Source organism: Mandrillus leucophaeus, unplaced genomic scaffold (genome assembly GCF_000951045.1).
Source record: "Mandrillus leucophaeus isolate KB7577 unplaced genomic scaffold, Mleu.le_1.0 Scaffold15, whole genome shotgun sequence".
NCBI lineage: Eukaryota > Metazoa > Chordata > Mammalia > Primates > Cercopithecidae > Mandrillus > Mandrillus leucophaeus.
In genome coordinates, this window is record NW_012101476.1 from 202,047 (window position 1) to 222,289 (window position 20,243).

Consider the following 20,243-nt stretch of genomic DNA (forward strand, 5'->3'; position numbering starts at 1 on the left):
CAGCCTCCCGAGTAGCTGGGACTACAGGCGTGCACCACCCCGCCCAGCTAATTTTTGTATTTTTAGTAGAGATGAGGTTTCACCATGTTGGCCAGGATGGTCTCGATCTCTTGACCTCATGATCCTCCCACCTCTGCCTCTCAAAGTGCTGGGATTACAGACGTGAGCCACCGCCCCCAGTCGATAGTTACTCTTAAATTTTAACGTTGCACACTAAACTTAATGATATTTTTAAAAAACAGTGGCTAGGCACGGTGGCTCATGCCTGTAATCCCAGCACTTCGGGAGGCTGAGGCAGGTGGATCCCCTGAGGTCAGGAGTTCAAGACTAGCCTGGCCAACATGGAGAAACCCCATCTCTACTAAGAATACAAAAACTAGCCTGGCATGGTGGCAGGCGCCTGTAATCCCAGCTACTGGGTAAACTGAGACAGGATCAGTGCTTGAACCCAGGAGGCAGAGGTTGCAGTGAGCTGATCTTCTGAGCAATTCACAGAATGTAGAATGTTTAACTCTGACCATCACTTTATATCCACCCCTCTTCTGTTGTTAAACTGTTTTTTCTTGGCTCATATTTATTGTTTTTCGTTTTACAGGCATTGTTTTCTTATTTACCCACGTGTTCACTAATTTATTTGCTCACTCTTCATTCTGGATTTCACACTTCTAGAATCATTTTCCTTATTTCATTCTAAAAGTTGCTTCTCTGAAAAACTAATAGACTAATAAGATTGATTTAAAAAAAGGAAAAAGAAAGTCACAAATTACCAATAACAAGAATAATAAAGAGGACATATCTGCAGATTCTCCCAATATAGATGATGTTATGAACAACTTTATTCTAAAAGTTTTGAAAATTTACATGAAATAGACAACTTCTATTAAATGAAGCTGCAAAACAGCAAAGATCAAGATAGTAACTTGTGTGTAGCCAGAAAGGAGAGAGAAAACTCAAAAGGAAAGATTACTATATTGACACTGCCTAAACTAAACTAGAATTATATTTTCTTACTAAATTATCATTTAAGAGAGGTAACAAAGATATTCCAGACAAGCAAAAAAAACCTGAGAGTTCATCACAAATGTACTCTGCCTGAAGGAAATTAAAAGGAGATTTACATCAGAAAAATGAAAGGTATAAATTACCAATAACATAAAAAAGGACAGATGTTTCCAATATTACAAAGATAATAAAAAGATTTTATAAACAATATTATACTAAAACTTCTGAAAATTTACATGAAATAGACAAATCCTAAACCACCACAATTCACAAAAACCAACAGAAAAGGAGAAAGAAAATCTAAATAGTTCTACGTCTATTAAGTATTTTGAATCTGTAATGAAAATACTTCTCACAAAGTAATTTCCAAGTACAGACAACTTCATCAGTGATTTTTTTCCAAAGACTATTGGGGAAAAATAGCACTAATTCTGTATAAACTCTCTCAGGGAATTGAAAAAGTGGAAATACTTTTTAGCTCATTGTATCAGGCGAGTATAATCTTGATGCCAACATTTGACAATGAATGAAAAAGTTTTCCATACACTGAAAAATAACAAGCTCTCTCTCTAGGAATAGATAGAAAAATTCTCTCAAAACTTAACAAATCAAATCAAGAGCTATACATATTTTATTATTTTTGTATGAATACTTTTTAAATGATTTAGTTGTTTACAACAATGTTCCAGTTTTTGGCTCTTGAATATTTCGTCGTTATCATAATACCTTTCACAATCTGAGATTTACTTTTCATGTCTAGCGTGTTTTCTTTCTAATCTTTTCAATTACTTATTTTTTGCAAAAGGAGTTATATAGGCCTTATATTAATTTCCTAGGGCCATAACAAAGTACTACAACTGGTCTGAAGGACTTAAAACAACATAGATGTATTCTCTCACAGTTCTGAAGGTGAGAAGTTCTAAATCTAGTTATCAGCAGGGCCATGCTGTCTCTGAGACCCTAGGATGAATCCTTCTTGCCTCTTCCCGGCTTCTGGTGGTGGCCAGCAGTCCTTGGTGTTCTTATGCTTATAAATGCATCGCTCCAATCTCTGCCTCTATCATCACATAGCCAACTTCAGTCTATGCCTGTGTCTTCTCAGGATACCAGTCATATTGGATTATGGGCCCACTGAGTAAAGTGTGACCTTATCTTTACTAATTACATTTGCAGTGACGCTATTCCCAAATAAGGCCACATTCTGAGGTACTGTGAGTTAAAACCTCAACATATCCTTTTGGGTGACAGAATTCAACCCATAATAGTCATAAAGCTTTATCTTTCATACATGACTACTCTATCTTGGTATTATTTGAATTACCCACCTTTCCTTCACTAGTAAGTAATACCATCTTTCTCATATGCTAAATGATTAGATATTTGGGAAGAATTTCTTGTCTGTCTATTCTGTCTCTCTAATCTGTCAAGTCAACATCAGTACTACACAATTTTGATTATTGTCATTTTATAATTTGTCTTTTTTTTCAGTCAACTATATTGAGGTATAGTTTACACGCAATGAAATGCGCTGATTTTAACTGTGCATTTCATTAATTATGACACATTTATACAGCCATATAACAACCACCACAATAAAGATATAGAAAATTTCTATGACCCCCAAATTTCAATCGTATCATATCCTAATCAATCTTCTCCTTTCTTGCCTTTCCCCAAGCAACCACATGTCTGCTTTCTATCACTATAGAGGTTTTTCTAGAGTTTTATATAAATGAAATCATACAGTATGTATCTTTTTCGTTGTGCTTATTTGGTCAATATAATATTTTTTGAAATTTATCCATATTCTTATATGCATCAGTAGTTCATTTCTTTTCTTTGCTGTATAGTAGTTCATAGCATAAACACATTATAATTTGTTTATACATTCACCTGTCAATAAGCTTTGAATTGTTTCCAGTTTAGGGTTATTGTGAATAAAGCTGCTGTGAATATCTGGTTTTTTACTATGAGTGGAATTGTCTCTTTTTATTAAAAAGTACGTCTGTAATTTTACTAGGCACTACTAAACTGTTTTCCAAAGTGGCCTTACCACCAGCAATGTACGGAAGGTTTAGTTGCTCCACATCCTCACGGCCCTTGGTATCATCAGTCTTTTGTAATAGTCATCGTAGTGTACATGAAGTGGTTTCTCATTGTAGTTTTAATTTACATTTCCATGATGACTAATAATATTGAGTATTTTTTCATTGAATATTTATTTTAAGCTAATTAATATTTTATTTTTAATTGTTTTATACTTTTTTTACCTCTTAATAGTTTTATATTTTTATATTTCATAATTGTACTTAGGAAGACTATTCTCTTTTGTAGTTTAGTCTTTTTTTACCCAACTTATTTGATTCTTTTATAATTTGTTAGTGATTTCCAGTTGATTTTCTTAGATTTTTCATAGATATAATCATAATCTACAAGTAATAAAAGTTTGTTTCCATTCTAATTTTTAAAGGCATCTCACTTTTTAAATTATCTAATAGAATAAGCTAGATGTAATAAGCAAAGCTGAGTTTCTTAAACTTTCTTTCTGGAATCATTATTGGAATGGGAAGACTTCTGTAGTTGCTTCATTATATCTAATGCTGATTTTTAAAATACATATTGTTTATACTGTTAAGAAAATTACCTACTTTATTATGATTTTTGATCAAGGTGTTAGATTTTTATCAAATCTCTTTCACCATATATAGAAATTACAATATTCTTTTCACCTCAGACCTATTAGTATGGAGAATTACACTGTAATAATTCCTAATATTGAAACATGTATTTTATACATATGTTGCAAGCTTTATTTTCATATTTACTATATTTGAATTAATATTTGTAAGTGAAATTGGTCTCTAATTTTTTTTGCTGTAATTGTCAGATTTTGTAAACAATGTTTTGAACATTTCATAAAAGAATTGAAAGCATTATTTTTATATGCTCTGGAATAGCATTGAAAATACCTGTTTTTAAATTTTGGGTGGAACTCACCCACAAATTACTAGGCCTAACACATTTTTTATTACGGGAGCATATGCTTCAACAATGGCCTCTATTTTCCCCAGGGCAATAGGTTAATTTCTGCTTATCTCTTTTCTAAGTACCAGTTTATATTTTCCTAAGATTTTCATTTCATCCAAATTTTCAAATTTACTTTTACAGAGTTAAACACACTCGAGATTCACATTATTTGTTTTTATAGTTATTTACCATTTATATTTTTGTGAATTTGTACTTTCTCCTTTATTATATCATTGTTTTTTGTTCTCATAGAATTGCTCTTGTATATGCATTAGCTCTATAACTTTTTGTTGTCTGGTTCACTAATGCCTGCTTTAATATTTTTCAGTTTATTTTCTTGTCTAAAGTTGATTTCATTCACTTTCTTTCTGATTTCTTGTGTTGTATGCTGAACTTATTTTATTATTTCTTGCTTAAATATATGTATTTAAAGACATGAATTTTCCTTTTTGATGTGTTTTAGCAGCATTCTTAGATTGTAATATAAAGTATTTTATTATTGTCATTTTCTGCATAATCTCCAATTTTGGCTTTGATTTTTGCTTTAAAATAGCTAATTTGCAGCTGGTAAGCTTATTTTTCTTTCTGATTTTATTGTTGGTTATCAATTTTCTTGCAGTAAATAATGTGTACAATTTCTATTTTTAGGATATGTTGTTATTTTGCAGAATAGTAGGTGGTAGAGTTTTAAGAAGGCTTCATGAAAAGGGAATATATTCTGTTTTCATTATATAATTATACATGTATATATAAATACACACATATATACAGACACACACATATGTCCACATAACATATATACATACTTAATTATAAAACTTACATAGAGAATATATCTTATTAACAATGTTGAATCTTTCATAGTCTTGCTTATTTTTATTCACTCAATCTTTCATGGAATAAGAGAGATTAGCAAACATCTCCTACTATTAATTGCTTCTAAGTATTCCTCCCCACATTTTATATACGAGCAGTCTTGAAAAAGTTTATGAAAATGCATACTATGAAAAAACTATGCATGGATTTCAAAACATTTTTGGCACAAAAATAAATTAGTACTAACTTCTTATAACATGTCTGAACAGATCTAGTTTGAGGCACTAAGAAGGGTAAGACATCAATTTGAAAAGAGCCCTTGTCAGAGCAACATGAATTCTGCTAAAATTGAAGTAAGAACAAACAGCAAATTTGTGGTGAAGCTTGGGTGGAGGAAAGGTGAAATGATTGAAGCTTTACAAAAAGTTTACGGGGAGAATGCCCCATGGAAATCAGCAGTTTAAAAATGGTTAACTTGTTTTAAGAAGGGATGAGATGATGTTGCAGGTAAAGCCCACAGTGGCAGACCAGCTACATCAATTTGCATGGAAAAAATTAATACCGTTTGTGCAATAATTGAAGAGGACCAACGATTAACAGCAGAAACAATAATCAACACCACATCTCAATTGATTCAGCTTACACAATTTTGACTGAAAAATTAAAGCTGAGCAAACTTTCCATTTGATGGGTGCCAAAACTGTTGCTCCCAGATTGGCTGCAAACAAGAATAGAGCTTTCAATGGAAATTTTAAACAAGCAGGATCAAGATCCTGAAGCATTTTTCTGAAGAGTTGCAAAAGGAGATGAAGCATGGCTTTCCCAGTATCATGCTGAAGCAAGGCACAATCAAAGCAACGGCTACGAAGAGGTGAAAGTGGTCCAGTCAAACCAAAAGTGGACTGGTCAAAGGCAAAGTTCATGGCAACAGTTTTTTGGGATGCTCAAGGCATTTTGTTTGTTGACTTTCTGGAGGGCCAAAGAACAACAACATCTTCTCATTATGAAAGTATTCTGAGAAAGGTAGTCAAAGTTTTAGCAGAAAAATATCGAGGAAAACTTCACCAGAGAGTTCTTCTCCAGCACGACAATGCTCCTATTCCTCTCATAAACAAGGTAAATTTGGTAAGGATTTCAATGGGAAATCATTAGGCATCACCTTACAGCCCTGATTTGGCTCCTTTTGACTTCTTTTTGTTTCCTAATCTTAAAAAGCCTGTAAAGGGCACCTATTTTCCTTCAGTTAATAATGTAACATAGACCGCATTAATATGGTTACATTCCCAACACCCTCAGTTCTTTAGGGATGGACTAAGAGCTGGTATCATCACTTATAAAGTGTCTTGACCTTGATGGAGTTCATGTTGATAAATAAAATTTATGATTTTAATTTTAATTTTTTAATTCAGTTTTTCCACTAATATTTTGAAGTTCCCTCCTATTTTTGCTTTATAGAATTAGATGCCATGATAATTTGAGTCTGGTATCTGTGATTGTGTGATTACACTGCACTTTTATCATAAAAAGTACCATGCTTTTTCTTGTTCGCTAATTTTTGTCTTTATGTTAACATTATCTGATATTATTAATCTGCTATTCCCTGCTTAAACCAAAAATTCTAATTGATCCAAATACCTTTGCATATGCTTTTACTTTCAACTGTTCTAAGCTCCTTTTTTTAATTTTTAATTTTTATTCTAAGCTCCAAGGTACATGTGCAGATTTCTTACATATGTCATGCCATGGTCGTTTACTGCACCTATTAACCCATCACCTATGTATTAAGCCCAGCATGCAGTAGCTATTTTTTCTAATGCTCTCTCTCTCCCCACTACACCCCCCAACAGGCCCCAGTATATATTGTTTCCCTCCCTATGTCCATGTGTTCTCATTGTTCAGCTCCCACTTATAGTGAGAACATGTGATGTTTGGTTTTCTGTGCTTGAGTAAGTTTGCTGAGGATAATGGCTTCCAGTTCCAACCATGTCCCCATGAAGGACATGATCTCATTCCTTTTTATGGCTGCATAGTATTCCATGGTGTATGTGTACCACATTTTATCTATTCAGTCTATCATTGATGAGCATTTGGGTTGATTCTATGTCTTTGCTATTGTGAGTAGTGCTGCAATAAAGTTTATTTTTTGATAACATTTTTATGCAGCATAATTTTTGGGTTTAGTTTTCTACCATAGGTCTTTAAAAAAATAAAGTTAGCCCATTTTTATTTACTTATATGTTTTTCTCAGATTTGCCATCATATTTTCTATCTTTTCTATTTTTTGTTGCCCCTTTTGATGGTTCATCTATAATTTAGTAAACTACATACCTATGTTTGCTTTGTGTAGGTGTGATAGTTCCGAAACTTCAGAAATTTCCTCTATATTTCATTTTTAATGCCCCTAGCACCACTCTTTTAACAGCAGCTTTTCCTCTGATGCATTCAAGAGTTATTTGAGTTTGGCAGGGCAGGGAGACTCTGACCTACAGATGACAATCCTTAAAACTTTTAGCCTTGGCCTCATCCTAGATTCCACTTACCTGCTCATTTGTGTCTCTTCAGGGAAGCAGTGGCCCTGACTATCAGAGAGAAAGGAACTCCAGAGGGTGGAAAAGAATAGGAAACACCTGAATGTCCTAAAAAGTGGGTAGACTTTTAACTTAGATCTATACATAAATTAGAATATTAATTTTCTATCGCTTTTTATTCTTAAAATTTAATTCTGTTATTTTACTACTTTCAATAGATAAGTTAATTAAAGGATACATTAATTAAAAGGATGTTAATTATATCTATTAATCTGGAGGGAATATACTTATATATTTCTAATTAAGAAAGGCAATTTGTAAAATCTTGTTTGTAATATGAGCTTTTTATTTGCCAAAAAATTATTAAACATTTCCCCACCTATTTTATACATTTGCATTGGTTTCACAATGGAGGAGTGGAAAATATAAAGGAGGTTTGAGGAGATTACTTTAAATATAAATATATTTTCATTGTTTATGGTGAGCATATGCTAGTTTTGAAATTTTAAAAAGAAATTTATTTAAGAAATTAAAAAACTAGGTAACTTTAAAGTAAATCACATAGGAAGTTCAGTTAGAGAAATATAAATGGAAAAATTGGCAACAAAATGTCAAAAGATGTTTAACTTTGCTCATAGTTTAAAAATTGAAGTGTAGTTGAAATGAAAATTTACTTTCAAATCTCAGATTGGCCACTATTTGGTGGCCTGCTCTATGACCACTCCTCCTTCTTTTTTGTTTGCTGGATTCCCCACTTAAGCAGTAGAAGAGGTGGTCTCACTCCCAATCTAACATGGGAGGCTCAAAGTCTAAGTCAAACGTGTAATTATTATAGCCTTTTCATATCAAATCTTTTATTATTTTGAGTGTGGTCATGGGACCTCATTCTGGTCAATGGGATCCAAAAGAAAGTGTACTAGGTGACTCTAGAAAATGTTTCTTCTTCAATTTATAAAAAAGTCCCATGAGAAAAACTAACCTCTTCTTCATTTATAGAACTTTGTTTTGTTTGTATGTGACCACTACAGTAGTCATAGCTGTCCTTTGGCAATGAGCGCAGCCATTGTCAGTGTGCTAAAGAAGACAATAGAACATAAAAATGGAAAGCTCCTAGGTTCTTGGTAACAAGGTTGAGCTGCAGAATCAACCAACTCTATAACTAACACACCTGTGGACTTTCCATTTCCAGAACTAATTTTTAGTTGGACATTCTATTACTTACAGTGAAAAGCGTCCTGGTTAATATAATAACCCATGTAGAAGAGGGTACAGAAAGCCAGAATGCCGGGGTAGAGGGTAGAATCATGATTTAAAACATCTTCTGTGGGGGATAGTTTGGCAAATCAACTATAACTGCACTTAAAACTTTTTTTTTTTTTAATGACAAGGCAATTCCGTTTCTGGGAATTTAACCTACTGCTATGCTTACATTTGTGGGTGAAATAGCCAAAGAATAAACACAACCTAATAATCATCAAAAGGGAAAGGTTAAATAGATGATTTTTATATGGAATACTATGCAGCCCTTAGGAAGATTGATGGATGGACCAAAAAATCTACACATTATATTGTTTTAAAAAGGTATATAGAGTGTATTTAAAGTGTTATAAAGTATATAGCATGCTATGTTTGGATTATGATTGTATATACAAAGACTTTCTGGAAGGATGAAGAACAAACTATTAACCATGGTTGTCTTGGGGAGGGGAGCTGGATGTCTAAGACAGAAATGGGAGGGAGACTTATTTTCAGTGTTTATTCTGTATCTATAAAATGTGTGCTAATTGTATGCATAATCTATTGTGCTCAATTAATTTTATTTTAATTAATTAATAGATAAAAGATTCTTGGAGTGCGTATCAGTTTTTGGGAAGATGCCTTGATGTAAAAAGGACTGCACAAAATAGAATGAGGTCAGGACCCAGTGCGGTGCTATTGAGTTGAGCGCTGAGGATGAATGTAGGCAGAGCCTCACAATTAGGTAGCTCAGGCCTGCAGCCTCCTTCTGTGGGCAGGTAGAGTTCTCCTGCTGCTGCATTGGTGCTGGGGATGCAATTACAGGAAGAACAGTTTGTTGGGGGATGAGACTCCTGCTTGCTAGCCTGGCAGGTCCAGAGCTCAACAACTGTGGCAAAGCAGCAAACTCAGAGTACTGGATAAACTGTCACTATGTCTCACACTTTCCTGCTTTATACACGCCACTTGGAAACTGGCAGCTACGAGATGTAGAGCTCTGGGATGGTCTTTGGAGTCAAAAGAACTACATCCTGGTAATGCCACTTAAACGCAGGGTAACCATAGGCTCTTATTTATTATAAATTTATTTTGTTAGCTAGTTAAACTTACTTATTAATTTTCCTAAAAGAATTATCTTTAACATTTTTCCAATAGTAAAAATTATGCATGTTTGATCTACATAAACCTAAATAAAATGGAAATGTATAAAGTGAAAAGCAAAACTCCTTCCTGTCTCTTAATTTTTCCCCTTTGCTTCCTACTACTCTGATAATCACTGCTTATGACTTGACCTTATTTCCTCCCCAGTTTTAATGATGAACAAATAAACCTAATTGTTTAACACAAATGGGATTCTACTATACATTTTATTTTCTCCCTCTAAGCAATATAGACCAAGAATCAGCATAATTTTTTTTTGTGAAAAGTAAGATGGTAAATATTTAGGCTTTATGAACCTTATCCTTTATCCCAGATACTGAACTCTGCTGTTGTATCAGAAACTCAGCTATAGATGATATGTAAATGAATGGGCATAGCTGTGTTTCAATAAAACTTTATTTAGGAAACAAGCAAGTGGCAGGCTGCATTTTCCTTCAAGACACAGTTCACCAACCCCTAATATATAATAATTAAGTCTAACTCATCTTTTTTACTGGCACTCCATGGAATGGGTGAACAAATTCACTTCAATAGTCACCCATATATAGATATTAAAAGTCATTTCCCTCAGAAGCGCTCTTAAATAAGCACCAGTTATCCACTAGTTGGATTAGCTGGTGTCTGTCTCCTTTCTCCTGTGAACAAGTTAACGGCTTTCCGTGGTGTACTGAAATTGTGTGCCTTGCACAGAACTCCTTACTTCATCTGTGTCCTTTGGATTTCACCAGGTGAGCTGACCAGCAGTCTCGAGCTTGTTTAAACATCTGAACTTGTTATTGTAGTATGCAATTGAATTAAACAGTATGTTAACCAGAGAAATGGAAGTGAAGGAAAGACATTGTTGACTCCAAAAAAATGAAGTTGATTATTTTTGGAAACACCTAATTAAAGTGCTTTTTCAAAAAAAAAAATTGTTGAATTAGGGTGAGTTAATTACAATAGACTAAAAACCAGCGAGCATGTGATAGGCTTTGGGGTGAAGGACCCATAGCATCAGCTGCTTGGGAGAGGAGGCCAAGCAGCCAGGCTGAATCTGGGTTCAGGTTCAGCCCTGGTCTCTCTTTGATTTTCAGAAGCTTGACTGGTCTGGGGAATCTGCCTTCTGCCTGATGAAGCCCCAGGCTCTCATCTTGTCCGATCTTCTTTCCTGGGTCTTAGGGGACCTCATGTCTGACTATATTTAGCCTATGTTTTTATACTCTCTGAATGTGAGAGGTTATTAAGCATAAGATTCTGTTTCTCCTCTCAAAGGCTGGTCCAGTAACATTTAAAATAGCGTTAAGTCTATATTTACATTTTGATGTCACTCATGCTTTATTTCCTTAGCAGACTGTCTATTCTGTTCCACTCATGTTTTTCTCCCAAGCAGAATCTATCTTATCTGACATTGCAAAGCAGTTAACATTGATTCTGGTGAATGGTCTACTTTGATTTTTGCTACAGGGAGATTTTAGTACAAATTCACATATATTGTTTTCTCAACAAATGGAAAATTATGTTCCACATTCATTGTGCTGGGTTTGCCGAGCCTGCTATTTTGTAACTCACTGTCTCATCTCTTTTATTTGCCTTCTCTGTCACTGTCAATGTTTTCCTAATACTTCATCCTTTATGCAGACTCCTTCCTTGGAGCTGAATTTGGCAGTGGAGTTTGCCTAACTAATGGGGACCATATGCTCTGCAATTACATTCCCCAACAACATTCAGATTTGTTAGCAAATATTGGAGAAGGCAAGTTGAGAAACTGGAGCGCAAAGGACTATCAGGAACTGGCACATTCTGACAGGTAAACCTGCATTTGCTGACCACTGGGAATAAGTTCCAGTTGGGGCTTCTATTGACTTAGGTAGAAGGGGGATTTATTTTTTTAAATATCTATCAATTGGTATACTCCTCTTCAAATAGCTAAGTGCCCCTCTGATGTGTTCCCAATGGCAAACTGTGCTTTCCCCTAGAGATCGATTTTTAATACATAGCTATCGCCTGTTTATTTGTTGATCCCAACCCTCCCCAAGACTGGAGAACTGGAATCATAGAATTCCTCACTGTTGTTTTCCCAGCTCCCAGCAGAGGACTGTTAACATAATAGCTATTCAGTAAATATTTGGCTAATGAGCAAATGAAACGATCTCTAGAATGCATTAAATCCCAACACATTCTACACATCACATCTATATACCTTGGATGGCTTTTTCCCATTCTCCAGGTCCTTCCCTTTCTGTAGGCTGGACCAGCTTTGCCCTTGGGAGTCCAGGTCCCTGAAAAGAGTGCAAACTCTGAAGGTTCTGAAGAAGGTTTAGAGCATGGCCCAACATGGCAGGATTAGTTTTTAAGGGCTTTTTCTTTTCTTTTTTTTTTTTTTTCTGCTTTTAAAATGTTCATCTGTTGCCCTGTTGGGGATGAGTGTGGAGTAGGATGAGTCAAACCTTTAGCAGATTGTCCTGAGTTTTGATAAGCTAAATGCAGGGGAAAGAACACCATTTGTCTATGCAAATGGCAGGAAATGGTAACTAGCTTGAGAGTGGGTGGCTGAGGGCAGAAATGCTTTAGCTTTTCAGGGACCTATTGAAAGATGTGCATTTTTTTAGTGCCCTGCTTGCTGGAGCCTTCTGCAGGAGCACCTGTCCCATTGGCCCCAGTGTGGCTATGAAGGGCTCTCAGGCACTACGTTGAATGACAGCAGCACTTTCTCTCCATGCCTATTGCAGTCTTAAGCAGCACCCACTGACTGGCTCCTTGAAGACCATGGAGGTGGGGAGGTCTATTTGCACTTGAAGCTGCAAAGGGAAGCTCATGATTTCAATCAATCCACAACTTTGCCTTCATGGAGGAGCATGGAGGGAGGTGACAAAAGCAGACTGATTAGAACTCAGGGACCTCACCACCCCCAGCCCACCTCTCACCCCCATGGCATGTGACTGCTACAAAGACACAAGAAACACTCCTTATTTTAGAACACAAATACATAAATTTTTAATCTGCGAAAAATACAAAATGAAACCATGTACAAGTTATGTACAAACCCTTTTTACAAGACAAGAGAGTTATCACTGGTTGTTACAGATGACAGAGTTGGGTAGATCATTTCAGAGCACCAGCATATATTCTCTTCTTCAATTCCTGTCAGGTCAGAGTAATTAATCATAATCATAATCATAATGCCAACAAAGATCAAAAGATGAATAAGCCACGCTCTTTTTCCTTAATGAACATGTAGGCTGCACTCTGCATGTGTGTACTTTTTTTTTTTCTTTGTCCCCTAAAGAAACCTTGAAGTGCAAGTTTTGGTGTTACGCAGAGGAAGGTTTCTTTTCAACATCTGGGTGGTGGGATGTGGGCCAGAAGTTTTAGGCAGGATGTGATTGTGCCACCTGGGAATGGAACGTTTTTAATTAGGATTTCCCAACAGATCTGGGTTTATGTTTGAAATTTTGCAGTTCTGGTCAAAGGCATGTCAGACCGTATTGAGCGGAAGGAAGGGGAGGAGAGCGAGTGCTCTGGGGTGGATGGGATTCTGGTTTTGTGTGGAAGTGAGGCTCGGTCCACCTTGTGGGTGGGGCTCCTGTCCCTGCCAGCAGCCTTCCCATGCTGACCCTGAGTCCCATGGGAGAGAAGCACTGGGTCACTCTGGCAGGCGTGTGCCAGTGCCTTGTGTACATTTCCATCTAACATTCTAAACAGTGGGGCCCGGTAGTGCTTCCCAAAGCAGGCAAGGCCAAGAGCACTGGTGTCACTTCTGCCCCTGTTCTGTTAACTAGCAAGACGGAGGAGAAGCAGCAACACAGAAGTCCTCAAGGGATAAGCAAAGGAAACCTTTCTAAACTGAAAAACCTACCTAAAGATAAAGTCCACTTTCACCTGGCCAGAACATCTCTTCTCACACTGCTTGTTCAGAAAAGCCACCAAAGCAGTGTGGTTGTAGCATTTGTTTTCAGACCCCTGAAACTAAGGGTGCAGGGTGTGTGCTGTTCAGGGAGGGAAGAAGAACAGTACAGACATGGACAGGAACGTGAAAGGTGATGCCTGCCTTGAAACCCCTCCCTCCTGAGTCCTCCAGAAAGACTGCCAATCGCCACACTACCTGTCCAGCCTCCATCCACCATGGCAACCACAGTGACACATAGTGGCTGAGTGACTGCCCACCTGGGCCAGATCTCATGACAAGCTCTGGGAATATGGACAAATAAGCAGAGTGAGTCCTTCGAGTGAGTCCTTTGACTTCTACATCACCATCTCCAACACCTTTCATCTCCAGCCTCATAGATGATCTGTCCTCTCTTTCTTAAAATTCCCCTTATTTCTCATTTTCCTGGTTTCAGAGTACCCTAGATCTCCTGTCCCAAGAAGGTCTACTTATTTTGCTCCTTTTTAGTCCTGAAAAACATGATTTTAGCTCACAAACACATCTCTGCCAGCTGATCTAAACCTATACTTTCTCCCTAAAATAATTCATCCAGGATCCTCACTTTCTAAGTGCCTCTGTGGATCTGGCTTCCACATCTGCAGGGCCTGTTGTAGCCCACTTCTTCACACCCCTGTCCCACTCGTCTTGCCTATGGGGCCTTCTCTCATGGACAGCTCTCAGCTTTTCCCGCTCTGGATGAACCCAATATAACATTTCTTAGCTGTCGTACTCACGGCCTCCCCTTCCTGCCTGCTTCTCTTGTTTTCCTATTCCTCCACATGGTTCTGTCCTTGAGGACAGATTAGGTGTGTGTTCACTGCACAATGAATATACTCTAGACCCACAGCCATTGCCCCATATCCAGTCACTACAATCCCAACCAATCTTCTACAACTATTACAATCTGTAACATTTATTTGTTATTGAGTGTTCACATTTATTAAAAAATTATTTATTGAACACCTGTTTTGTGCAACGTGATCTTTCCAATATATGTGTGCCTTGTGTTCCCAGTTAGGCAGGCGGGCTATCTTTCTCTAATAGCCTTACAGTCGTGAGGACACAACAGCTGCTCAGTAAATATCAATTAGCAGTTACTGATGAACATCACCCACCCTGCCACATGCCAGATAATCCTGCCTTCATACCTGGAATGCTGACCCTCTACTAATCTAACTCCTAAACCCCCCTTTCTCTAGAAATCCTACCTTGCTGAACCACTTCAAACCACAGCATTTCTCCCTTGTTTCATCTCCTACCATATTGAATGTGAAACTATATCGTTAGGGCTCACCCTTTCTCTAATGGCGCTTTGAGCATGTTTTCTTTCTTTAGTTGTATTATAAGCTGATTGATGGCAGTACCTATATTGTGCTCATTTCTCTCCCATCCGCTCCTTTTACAAATATTTAACAGGTGCTAACAGGTTTCTAAGCAAGGGCTCCCTGATTAGCTACAAGGATGTTTTCATAATGGAAATTCCTATTTGGCAGTTCTGGACTATTTATTATTCTCTACAATTTGTGGATGTCCTGCCTCATGTTCTTATTATATTACTGTCTAGAAAATAGTATGATTGGCCAATTTTTAAAAATTTATGTATCCATTCCTACCCTCTAATCTACTTTGTGAGTTTGTTGCTGACATTCTAGTAATTCAGGAGAGTCAAGACATTCTACGTCTGATGGTCTTGTGACAGAAAGCAAAGCCAAATGTGTGAGGAAGGGGGGTGTTGCACACGGTGAATTGTTGACTTGGAGTGGGCACCCTTTAGCACTCCTTGCTACAGAGAATATGTTCAGTTTTGTGTGCATTCTCATGATATTTTCCAGGAAGAACTGACATCTCACTACTTTCAGCCTGAAAAATGCACAGCCATTGCTGCCCCATCACTCTTTGCTTAAAACTCTTAGTGGCTTTTCATGACTTTCTAAATCAAGTTTCAAGCTTTTATCTAGGCCTTTAGACTGTACTTTGTAGCCCCTTCCATGAAGTCGCATCTCAGTTTTCCCCAGTTCCCCTACACAAACTTGACACAGTAGACAAAATAGTCAATCTATTGAAATCACATTCCTACAAATACATCATGGCCCATTAAGTCCCATCTCCCTGGAAAACCCTCATATTACACATCTTTCCAGTCCTGTCACCCAACTACTATTGAAATGCCTCCAAAGCCCATCAAGCATTATATGCCTCTGCATTCTTACCAGCCCATGCAGCTCAGTGCAAACTCTTCTTTCTTCCAACCTAAAGAACTACTCTTTGTACCAGATGCATGCCCATAACTGATGGTATTTTAAAATACTGCTTATTGTATCTTTTTCTTTTTTTCTGTCTTCCTGGATTCTTAATGTATACCCCAAGTTTGTCTTATCTTTAGATAAGGAGTCTCAGGTCCTTTCTGTGATTAAAAAAAATATATATATGTCAAAAGAGGAAAGTCTGCTACAGGTGGTCTAAGTCAGAATTCTTTCTCCAATCTATCCATGTGGGGCTATGATATCATGGAGCTTCCAACCATTGTAGGGCTAAAGGTGCCTCTGTCTTTGAGCACATAGGCTTCTTTCTATACATGTTTTAAGCAAGCTTACCATAAAAATTGAAAATTAGGCTCTGTGGTCTCTTAAGAAATAAAATTTAAAATGTTTTCCAAGTTTCCTTATTTTTATGGAATTCTTGAAATTATTAACAACTGATACTTTATTGGAAACAACCAATTGGAAAAGACTGCACTTAAACAACCAATATGACCGAACTAGTATAAACTGTCTAGGAATCATTTCTCATTACTACTCTCTCATAAATAAATCCAAATAGCATCATCACCTCCTCAAATGACCATGGGATTTATATGCTAAATCATCTCTGCTGGATTAAAATAAAATGCCTTTTGGGAATGAGGAGAGGGGCAGAAAGGTAATTTGCCAGAAGATTGTAAGTAAATTCTGTTTCTTTTGCTTTTTAAAGAGGGTGAGTCATCCTAATTAGTGAAGATCCTTTCAAGGGTCATGGCAATTGGTGGCTTTACCACCATTCCAAAAGCAGCAAGTAAGAATAAAACAGAAAATGGACAGATTCTGCCCTGGAGCTCAGTGTTCAAGCTGAATGGATCTACTTAGTCTCCTAGGAGTCAACGCGGCTCACATCTCAGTCAAATGGTTGAATACTCTTTGTTTCTCTCCCTTCCTACCTTTATTCCTCAATTTCGCCTTTCCTTCCTTCAATGAGGTTCCCTTTGACAATAAAACAATAGATTAAAATTACATTTATGAATGTAAGTAGCTAAGAGATGGTTAGTTTATTAATGAAAAAAAACAACCAAATAAACAGAGGACAGGAAATGAAGTGAGAAGGAAGACTGGTTACTTCCTGAAGATCCACATGGGGAAACATAAATGGGGAAAATGGCAGGAATTTGGGGTCTCTTGAACCTCTAGTTACATACTAGGAATTGGAGACATGGAATAGAGATGAAGGGATTAACTGAAGCTGGGCCTTGAACCAAAAAAAAAAAAAAGGGGGGGGGAAAGGAGGGATGAAATTGAGAAGAAAACCCTAGAACAGGCGGTGAAATATGACCAATGTGATTCAGGTGCTGGCCATTTTTAAATCGTTATAATAATTCATTTCCCTTAATTACAATTAATTGTGATGGTGACTATCATTTCTCCGAAATGAGAAATTTGCATCTTGAACCTAAAAAGACTCTAAGGTGAAAAGCACAGGAATGAACCTACCTATTCTACGTCCAGAGCAGAAAATGTTCACCACTCGTGAGTAAGGCTGAGAGTGTTGCCTGGCTGATGCAACATAAAGGATGATTATTCCAGCCCTGGACACAATAGTCTCCAAACGTTTAGCCAAGAAGAGGCAGCCGCTCCCATGTTCCCACTCCTAACTTAGATCATGTGCCCTGGGACCTGAAGGGACCTTAGAGTCATCTAGAGGAATCACTCTCATTTACAAATGAAGTCACTGAGACGCAGAGAGTTTTAAAAACATTTTCAAAGATCATAGCTGGTTGTAAATGCGGCTCTTGCACCCTCATATTAAATGGTAACTAGGGAATTTGTGCTTTTTCTCCTTTCAACATGAAAATATCCCAGATTTCTTATGCTTTTTCACTTTTCCTTTATCCAACTCTAAAAAACACTTCCAATTTCCTGTTTATTTAAAATCTTCAATCAATTTTTTACAAAGTACATCATAAGGTGCCAGAACCCTTGGGAAGAAAGAGTTTTGGAATGTTCTCCAACATGCCTTAGTCACAGTCACTTTTATTTAAGGTGTTTTGTAACGGTTCAAGATGATATTTTAAAATATAAAATTCATAAGAAAAAAATAAGTTTTCTCAAGGAGAAAGGTGATGATGGTGATGATATTTTCTGCTCTGTAAACAGCCTGTTGGTGAGTCTTTGATTCCCACAGCACCCAAGAATCATTAGTTTGGGAGAATGGCTTTTCTGGAGCCCTAAACTGGGATGGAAATCAGAGCCTCATAATGTGGACTGTACTAAAGAAGACCCTCCTTGGTCTCAGGTGGATGTAGGCAGAAAGACAGACTGTCTCAGCGGAGATGGATGGGACTCAGGGCCAAAGAGCTCAACGAGTAGGAACAAGCCAGGGAGAAGCTCTGGCATTTGCTTGAGCCCTCCAGTGATTTCCCAAATCTTACTTGCTTCCATTTCGCTTTCTACTTACCAGGCACCAGCTTTTGCCAAAGGGCCCAACAGCCAGCCATTTTCCTACCTCCTTAACAAAACGCCTCATTTTGTTTTCTAGGCCAGAACAATTCATTATTACAAAGGCAACATAGTATGAACTTATTGCTCTACTTAAGAAAATGAATTTCTACTAATTTGTTTTGTTTTTTCTGGGAGGGTGGTGCTTATGAATCAAGGAGCCCTTTGCTGTAGGAGATGATCCTAACTATTATGATTCTTTTTTTTAAGTTTAGATTCAAATCTCTAGCCACAAATGCATCAATGGATGTGTTGTGGGGTTGGAGTTTGCATTTCTGCTTCCAGATTACCTTGGTAGGGGAGACACAGGGAAGAGAGGGTAGTGGGAATGGAGCTTTGTGTCCTGTGTCCCTCTAATGGAAGATCCTTTATGTGGCCACCACAGCCTGCCAGAGGAGACCAAATCGCTCTAACAAATTCGGAGGTGGTTATTAGGAGCAGGAGTGAAGAGCCCACTATGGTTCACGAAGGAAAGAAGAGCGTGGATTGACGTGAATGTACTAAGGTGACCCCAGTGCAAAATCATTATGTAAAAGAAGGCCTAGCTTTCAGGAAAGTTGTCAAAATCCTGGCAAAAGGTTCTCCCCACAAACACATTTGACTTCTGTTGGAAACCAAGAAATGTTTATAAGCCTGAATATAGACTGTTGACGTCATTTTAGTCTGCTGAGTAGGCTAGTGATTAATTATAAGTAGTTTTTAAACAATCCAATTGGACATACATTATATTCACAATACTTTTATAGAACTAATTCTACAAAATGTGACGACAGAGTAACCACAGTCCGACAAGTCACTGCAGGACAATGCCTACGAGGTGGAAGCACGACTATATTGGCTCTGCAGGGAGTGGACAGAGGTGGAAGCTCATTTTGCCTACATTGGTAATTGGAGTACTTAGTGGACATATGTCTTCATGATGATCTCATTGCTTTGCTCTGATCTGATTTGCACTACCATAACTAAGTACCACAGGTCATGGTCCAAAGAGTTAATGGACTAGATATCATGAAATTTTGGGGAGATACTTTGGTTAGCTTGGTTCCTTTAAGTGTCCACAGTTTACATTTTTTAAAGAAAATAGAAATCACTATCACATCCATGCTTCTCCAGAGACCTTGATGATCATATCAAAGACTGATAATTTTAAAGTTGAAAGACTTGCTAAGTTGATTGGAACAAAACAGTTGCCGGGAGACTGTACACCTAGCATGCAAGCGACAGCAGAGCTCTGAGACATTGTAATTGCATCTGATGGCTAGAAAAATCTTTTGACCGCAGTTTAAAGTGGCTGATATATTTGATTTCACTGCTGGTAATTTTCAAAGGCCTTTTCTAACAGTCTATATGAAGTGCATTCATTGCTTTCCTTTTGTTATTATTATTTTTAAAATTGTTGTAACAAGTTCACGTGTTTGGCCCCAGCAACTAAATAAAGGAGAGCATGCAAATTAAAATCCCGTCTCCATGATTGTAGAAATTTCCTGGTTTTTAAACAAAAACTCAGTGAGAAGAATGAATGCCCTCTCATAGCCTATGGTAAAGTAAAACTATTGATCAGTTTTACAAACTTCCAGGCTAAAAGCTCTGAGACTTGGGGAGTGGGGAGGAAGTCCACCAGACCCTCCCGAAGTTGACATTACTCACTCAGGTGGTTTGGAAATACAAAATGAGAAGCATACAGCATGTAGGAGTCCCCACCACTAGAACAGCAAACAGAGCAATGCCTTGTGCGCATCTGGTCCTCAGCTTCCACATCCCAGGCTTGCCCACAACCCTCCTGGTATCCTTAGTTGGCCAGACAAACCTGATCTGCCAATTGTA

At 37.3% G+C, this 20,243-nt stretch overlaps 1 pseudogene; it reads left to right on the forward strand.

Moving 5' to 3' along the window:
• The window catches only part of LOC105535740, a 32,909-nt pseudogene extending 19,547 nt beyond the window's left edge, over window positions 1–13,362 (forward strand).
• Window positions 13,363–20,243: the final 6,881 nt, after the last annotated feature.